This window comes from Balaenoptera ricei, chromosome 7 (assembly GCF_028023285.1).
Source record: "Balaenoptera ricei isolate mBalRic1 chromosome 7, mBalRic1.hap2, whole genome shotgun sequence".
Classification (NCBI taxonomy): Eukaryota; Metazoa; Chordata; class Mammalia; order Artiodactyla; family Balaenopteridae; genus Balaenoptera; species Balaenoptera ricei.
This window is the reverse complement of record NC_082645.1, coordinates 29,191,307-29,199,350: the sequence shown is the minus strand read 5'-3', so window position 1 is coordinate 29,199,350 and position 8,044 is coordinate 29,191,307. Positions and strand designations below refer to the sequence as shown.

The following is an 8,044-nucleotide window of genomic DNA, read 5'->3' as shown; positions in this document are numbered from 1 at the left end:
ACATTTTTCACATGAAAGTATTTTAGCCCAGAGAAATTTCATAACAAGCCCCCAAATCATACACATATCACAGATCTTGACAGGATATTATCTCATGGCTACCTGGTTATAAAGCCCCTGTTTATTCTACTCCCAACCTTATTCATCCCAAACCCCTTAAAATAAGAGGTACCAGGCATTCCCTGGAACTAAGGAACTAATCTTGGCATTCAGCTTAGTAGTGCTTACCTGGGGTTCATTGAGATTAGCTCCTGACTCATCAACACTAACTTCAGGAGGATCAGCAAACATTTGCAGCTTCACTTTTTTCTAAGAATGCAAATTAGCCAATATTGTATAAAACATGCCTTTTCCCACTGGGTTCTTTGAAGAGAAAGATAATCTGGGAAGGAACACAGAGATTACACAGAAATTGACCTCCATCACACACAGCTTACTGATAAAGCAATGAAAAAGGTGTTTTTGTAGTGTTGGAGCCAGAGGGTTCCTTGTGACAAGAAGAGCTGACAACTTGGATTTTACAGACGATCAGGAAGGTAACCTAATAGAGGGCTTAAAAAGAAGAAAAATCTTGTTTCATTGGCTTTAAATACATAAAGTAAACACCTAATCTTAGACTTAGTTTTATCACACCAGTGTTACCTGCTTTGCTGTCATTTCAGGAAGAAAAATGCAACTGGTTCCATTTCGTTTCCTGTTACAGTAGATCCATAGTTTTCTTTAATCACCTCACACAAATTGTATATTAAGGTTAAATGAACCTTTATTTTAACTACCGATCTTCTCACTGTGCTTACAAACGTCCCTCTGAAGACAAAGTACAAAGAATTGAGAATGTAGACAGGGAAAGAGCCAAGAGAATGCCTGCTTAAATGGATTTATTACCTCATTCGGATGAAGATTAGCCCCTGTCACTTACGGACACTCCGTCTAGATGAAACCAAAACAAGAGGTCACTTCAGACAAAATAGTAAGATGTAGTAATGAAATCAATAATTGGATTCAGTTAAGGAATAATAATTGGAGTCAGTTAATGATGACTGAACAAGTCATCCTGTTCAGTCCATCCATGTTTCAAGAATTGAGATAGGCTGGTACCTGGAACCCTTTCCCAGAGTGCTTGCACTTGCACCTGGACAGATGTCTCCTCCAGCAACAGAATACAAAGAAACTAGAAGGGACTAAAAGTAACTACACAAATATTATAACTACAGGCATGGGCGGGGGGATGGGGGTAGCAATTATGAACAACAAGATACAAAAAGGCACAAACTAACTGCCACTTCTGAAGTGCTGGGAGCAAAAGCAGGGTACTCTGCACACGTAGTACCACCAAGGAGGTGGGCAGACCACCTAAGCCACTCTCCAGCCCGACCCACCAGCCCGCCTACCCTCACCCCATTTAAGGATGAGGGCACCAGTTTCTTGTTTTTGCTCCCTCCTGCTGCCGCACAAGCCCCAATAAAGCCTTGCCTGAATTCCTCCTGTGGTCTCCTATCAATTTCTATTGATTAAAGAGTCCAAGGACCCTAGTTGGTAAAGAATGATCCAGCACCACCAAGTTGACATAATGAGGAAGAAAACAATCATAACCATGACAACAACAGCACTTTCAATGATGTAGGCTCTAAATACTTGTATTAGCTTATTTAACATTTGCAACAATTACATGAGGTAAGTTTTATTTTCACATTTGACAGATCAGGAGCCCGGGGTTGCAGGATTTGTAATGAAACTTGCTCAGTGGCAGAGCTGGGGTTTTAACACAAATCTATTCAGTTTCAAAATCCATGCCATTTACCACTGCACCATACTGCATCTCTAGGTTGCGAAATAAGTATGAAAGCAAGGTCAGAAAAGCTTTAAAAAAATCTTTTAACAATGTTCGAAACCATCTTTTTTCACACACTGGCTACTCATCAAAATCATGTAAGTAGATGACCTCTAAGATTCTTTTCAGGAAAATAATCACCTTGGGCCTGATATGCTCTCAGGGAATCTGTCATAACTGTGGGACGCAGAGCTTTTCCCTGTGCTCTGATGCTCAGGGCTCTCATCTCAGGGCCTGACCTAGCACTTCCTTCCCTGTTTGGCACCTGAAGGTCCCAGCAGAATTCCCCTGCCTGGAATGGGCACTGCAGCTCTTATTATGTGGAGAATCTTGGGTGGCTCTTGGGTGGCAGAAAGGGATGAGACCCCCTCATCAAACACCACCTCCTGGGTCCTGTATTCTCAGTCCTGCTGCTCTTCTCTGTACCCCCTTTTATTTCCAGTCCAGGATGATCCACCAACTAGTTCATTTAAAAACTACTCTTCTTCAGGATACAATTAAAGAACCATCCAGGCATATATTTTGGAGGTAAAACTCATATAGGGGCTGGTATTCATTTTTCCTGATGCCCCCAAATTCCCAGCCTGACCCCCCACCACTTACTCAGCTGTTCAGACCACCAATCCTGATGGATTGGTCAGATGACTAATCACCTATGGCTGTGGGGTTGTTAGGGGTGCGTGTTAGGGTGAACAATAAACCACAGCCATCTGGCTGAGGACTCACAACTTGTTTAACTCTCTGATCAGTTTTGCGCGTGGTGTTACCTCTCAGATTAACTGTGCGCTCTTTAACAAGGACAATAAGGAGTGACCTTAAACCCAGGAGAGTGAGTCCCCAATCCCAAGTGATGAGTACGGACAGTTATATAAGGAGAACTGGTATTTTTTTCATACCTCAAGTCATACTTTCACATGTGGATGCCATTTCATGTTTATCCAAAGCCAACCTTAGCAAGGTTGAAGGAAAGAGCCTGTACTGGGAACTGAATCCAGAGACCCCCGTTATTATATTGGCTGCCACTCAAAAGGGGGGGGATTTGGGGGGAAAAAAAGCCTTTTAATCCCTTTAAGACTGATTACAGAATTGTAGAAATTCTCTAGAACTTTGTCCAGATTGCTATGCTTTTATGATTCTATATAATCTAGTAAGAGGAATCTTTTTACCTAGAAGCATCTGAGTACTTGACTCAGTTCAGGCTGCTGTAACAGAATGCTGTGGTGGGACTGGGGGAGACCGTGTCTCTGGTTTGCAGCTGGCTGTGTTCTTGTTAGGACCTCATGGAGGCTGTGCAAAGGGGGTAGGTCTAGTGTCTCTTCTTTTTATAAAGGCATCACTCCCATCATAAAGGCCCCATTCTCATGGCCTAATCTAACCCTAATTATCCCCTAAAATCCTCATTTCCAGATACCTTCACACTGGCATCAGGGCTTCAACATATAAATTTTGGGGGGGGGGAACACACATTTAGTCCATAACAGTACTTTCTGTCTAAACATTATTATCATTATACTCATTAAAAAGTATTTAAGTGTCTGCTAATGTTTCTGTGCCCACAAGAATTCCACAGACAGGGAACTTTCCTGGGTAATTCTTAAATAGTGCTTATTAAGCACTTGCTGTGCTCCAAAAACTGTGCTAATACATGTTCTAATCTTTAAAATAACTCTTCAGGGTAAGCATTATTACTCCCTCTTTGCAGGTAAGAAGACTAAAGCTCAGTGAAATTTGTAACTTACCTAAGGTTAAAAAAAGCTAGTTGGTAGATGCAGTAAGATTTAACTCTAAAGAACCAGATTCTGCTTCTTATCATAGGTATGAACAGAAAATTAGTATCCTTTCTGTATTACTGTGTCGATGAAAGTAATAAACAATCTAAAATAGGAATAGAGAAGATTTTTATTGGAGTCAAACTGAGGACTATAGCCCAGAAGCTAGCTTCCCAGATTACTCTGAGAAACTGATCCAGAGAAGCATGGTTTTCAGCACAGTTTTATGTCTTGTCAGAACAAAGAACAGCATCAAACGAGTCAGGGATATATTCCTTCAAGGTTTCAGAAAAAACACAACAGGTCAGCACGTACACAGCGAGTCAGTATGGCCTTGGCACCTGGGAAGGGAGTCTTATCATTGAAGGAGGACCAGCACTGGCGTCCCAGGAAGGGAGGCATTTAATCTTTATTTTTAACACGATATTCTTTACTTCTGGTCAGTGTGCCCTTTAATAATTAAAGCAGATCTCCAATGTTCGATAGACCACAAACAGGCTGTTTTCATTAGCATAAAATTCAAGTTAACTCATGTATAAGCCGGAATGATTTCCCCATACCTCAATATGTGAAAATTTCTTTTATCAACTGCTAAGTGGAGTAAACTGGACAGAAAATGCAAGAGATGAAGCAATATCATGTCCTTCCTCTGACAAAGTATAGCAGAGTCATTAAGGGACTGATAGTGCCGTAGCCAGGGTTCAAATTATGCTTCTGTGTTACTAGCTTTGTGACCTTGAGTGTTACCATGTGTTTCTGATGTTCTAACATCTGAGACCCCTGGAGAGGCTTAAGCCTCTCCCAGGCTTAGCCTATTTCTAGAAATATTAAAGGACTCACCTGGAAGTTCACCTTTTCCCTGCAAACCGACCAATCCAGAGCCTGTATCCTCAACAGCCTCCATATGGGACTCCTACACACCAGGCCACTCTCCGCCTGCCTTAATCACCCCTACCAGGCAGCTAGGGGCGGCCCTTACACCCTAGAGCCAGCTGAAATTGTTCAAACTAGCCAATCCTAAGCCTGTTTACCCAGCCTCGCCCATTCCTTGTCCCGGAAGGAGAATAAAGGCTCTGCGCATGTCTTCCTCCTGCTCTTTCTGCCTCCTGACCGAGCCTGGTGCTTCTCTGTGTGGCCTTCCGTGGCGTGGCATCATCAGCGTGGTGTGGCATCTCCTCCTCTCGGTAACTGTAACAAGCTCTTTTTTTTTAATTACAGTCATTTCCTGATCTGTTGGCTTTTCCATACCTGAAAGTTAATGAAATCTACGTGTTGAAACACCTTGGGAAATTCATTTAGCCTCTTTGAGCCTCAACTTTTTTCTTTTTGTATGAAATTGTTGCTCACGGGTTTCTATATGAAAATGTGCATGAAAGGCTCAGTACAGAGCCAGGCTTGTGGGAAGAATTCAACTGGTAGTATTGATATTATCCTTAATCAGATTATTAGTATCGTTACATGCATAGTACGCCTCTGGCAAGCATGGGCCAAATCTGGTGCACCTCTGCATGCATCTCTAGTAGCTGACAGAGAGAAGACACTCAAAAAAAGTTTGTTGAATTTTAAGTAAGTTAAGGCGTTTATTCTTCTCAGAGGTCCCTGTGACTGAAATTAAAGACCTAATTAAGCAACCTGCCTTTACGAGCAAAGTGCTGTGAATTAGCAGCACCTCTGCAGGATAGCTGAGCAAAACCATTCGTTCTTGGGTATATGTATTTTAATTTATTTTCTAGGTAACACATGAACATAGCTAAACACACAAAAACAATAAAGTGACAGGACAATTCTTCCACGTACACTTTTCTCAATCCTGCACTCCACACTCTTAAGAGTTTGGAATTTGGGATATATCCTTTGAGGAAAAGAATTTTTAAAAATGCAATAAATAATAAATGTTCTTCCCTCAGAACATGGTGTCTGCCGGGGACGAATGATTGCCACATTAAGTGGAAACAGCGTGCATCCTTTATTAACAGGGCTCTTCTAAAACTGCTGCATGTTCCTTGTTTTATTCTGATTGTGAATTCCAGAGGCATAGCATAGCAGGGAGTCCCGGTAAGTGAAGCGGAGCCAGTCTCAGGAAGGCTTTGGACTCAAATGACAATTAGTGAGGAATGAGATGGTCTGAATTTCTGTCCTATATATGCAGGCTCTGATCTGCCTCCAACATGGATTTCTTTGCTGTGCTGGGGAAACATTACCCAGTGCGCCAAGCAGGAAGTGTTAAGAGCAGATACTGTTGTGTCTGGGCAATCATTTCTTGGAACCTAAAATTCTCTATAATAATTTCAGAACTTACGGTGGCTATGGGAGAACAGGATATGAGAGAGAAAAAATGTGGTGCTGTTGGAAACTCCTAAATACCATCAGCTGTGATGCTGACCGACAAGGTGATTAAGCGGTAATGGCTACAGGATTGCTCAGGGATCCCCTTCTCTCCTGAATCTTGCCTCTCAGGTTGCCCTCTCTGTGGGCTGATGCGGATTGGTTTAAAAAGGAACATAAGTTCTCTTTTTCCAGGTCATAGAGTCTCCCTTCTTTTCTTGCTGGTTTGTCTTTTCACTTGTGTTGTGACATTTAGCCCTTATTTCAAAATATATTAGGGCAATAGACAAATTTGGACCCATATCAAGAACACATACCTTCTTGAGAATTTATGATTTTTTTTTTTTTTTTTTTTAGAATTTATGATTTTTTAAAGTACTTTTAAACACTGATTTTACATGGCCGAAATTGCTTCTGTTTTTTTTTCAACAATGGCTAACTATTAGGGTTGGCCTGAAAAAATAATCTCTAAATAATATTTAAATCATTACTTACTGTGTGCTAGACACTGTGCCAAGTTTATTGCATTTATTACCTCTTATCATTACAAAAGTTCTCCAGCTTATACATACCCATGTTACAAACGAGGAAACTGAGACTCAGGTTCAGGTGGGCAGCAAAAGTCACTCAGGTATAAGTAGTGGCTTATAAACCCTACAACTTAGATATTTTTCTATCTGCTCCATTTTGTGCTTCAAATCACTATCATTTTCAGTGAATTCCTAAAGTATGAAAAAAGCATTTATTTGGTTATTTAACATAGACATTCACATTATTTGTGTCCTTGGGTAGATTAAGAAACAAGAAAAAAGGATAGATTTTCTGGTTGATTCAGATATGTCTAATTCCATAGCATTTCTGAGGAAAGCTGATCTTTTCAGTCTTGTCCAGACTCCAAATTGCGTGTCTAACTGGATGCTTTTTCATTTCCTGTGGAAACTTTCTCCTCAATTGTGAGGAGTCCCAGGAACGCACCAGGCCCCCTCCTGATGTCACAGTCCGCAGAGCTGAGCTAGGATGGCAGACCTTACAGGATTTCATGAAGACCTGGGATTAGGTGGGCCTTTTGATGAGGCATTTAATTTGGAGTTTAGCTTTAGCACTCTTTCACACAGCAATTACCGCTGAGTGGTGGATAATGCCTGGGGCCTAGGCCTTTAATCACAGGATGTTTGTTCTGTCTTGCTAGAGTGATTTCTTCAGTTTAGCATAGAAAACAATACAAATTATCAAGCAAAGCTGCTAGAATGCCAGCGAACAAGCACTAAGATATAAGCTATGTCTGAAAAGTTTAATAAAAGTCGCCCACAAAAGGCTCATCCTAGGGATTAAACAGTGAAATACAGAGGAAGGAGAGGGCTGAGTTTCTCCCCTCCCCCTGCCCAGGGCCCAGGGCACCAAAGGGCAGCCAGCTTTCTGGTTTGTTCCCTCTGTTAGCACCCGCATGAACCAAAGGCCATTGTGGCTGTGATTTTTTTTCCCCCCATCTCTTTTTCTTTCCTTTGTTTTTGCTTCTCAAGTGTTCAAGGCTTAAAGCAGAGGGGGTTTGCTTGTTTTTTTTTTTCCCCCAGCCTTATCATAAAGTGTTAATGCTGAGAAACTGGAAACCTCTCAGGACTCATGCCCCTCTGTGGCTTCAGCTGTTCAGTGGTGACAACCCAAAAAGGCTACATACTGTACAATTCCAACTATATGGCATTCTAGAAAAGGCAAAAATATGGAGACAGTAAAATGATCAGTGGTTGCCAGGGTATGAGGGAAGAGAAGAGTATATAGGTGGAGCACAGAGGATTTTTAGGGCAGTGAAACTATCTGTATGATACTATAATGGTGGATATATGTCATTAAATACGTGTCAATACTCATAGAATATACAACTCCAAGAGTAAACCCTATTGTAACTATGGATTTGAGGTGATAATGATGGGGCAATGAAAATTCATCAGTTGTAACAAATGTGCCACTCTGGGGTGGAATGGTGAGAGCAGGGGAGCTTCGTGTGTGTGGAGAGGGGGACAGGGCAGATGGGGCATATATGAGAACTCCCTGTACTTTCCACTCCATTATGCTGTGAATCTAGAACTGCTCTAAAATATTATTAAAAATACACACAAAGATG

The 8,044-nt window shown here is 41.4% G+C and overlaps 1 long non-coding RNA gene across 1 annotated transcript; it reads right to left on the bottom strand.

Moving 5' to 3' along the window:
- Nucleotides 1-344: 344 nt before the first annotated feature.
- On the bottom strand, nucleotides 345-4,529 carry LOC132368470 (uncharacterized). The gene is made up of 3 exons (XR_009504092.1): nucleotides 4,441-4,529; nucleotides 886-930; nucleotides 345-382 (listed from the first exon to the last, which is right to left on the bottom strand). It is a non-coding gene; the product is annotated as an uncharacterized LOC132368470 (long non-coding RNA).
- Between the last annotated feature and the right edge of the window lie 3,515 nt (nucleotides 4,530-8,044).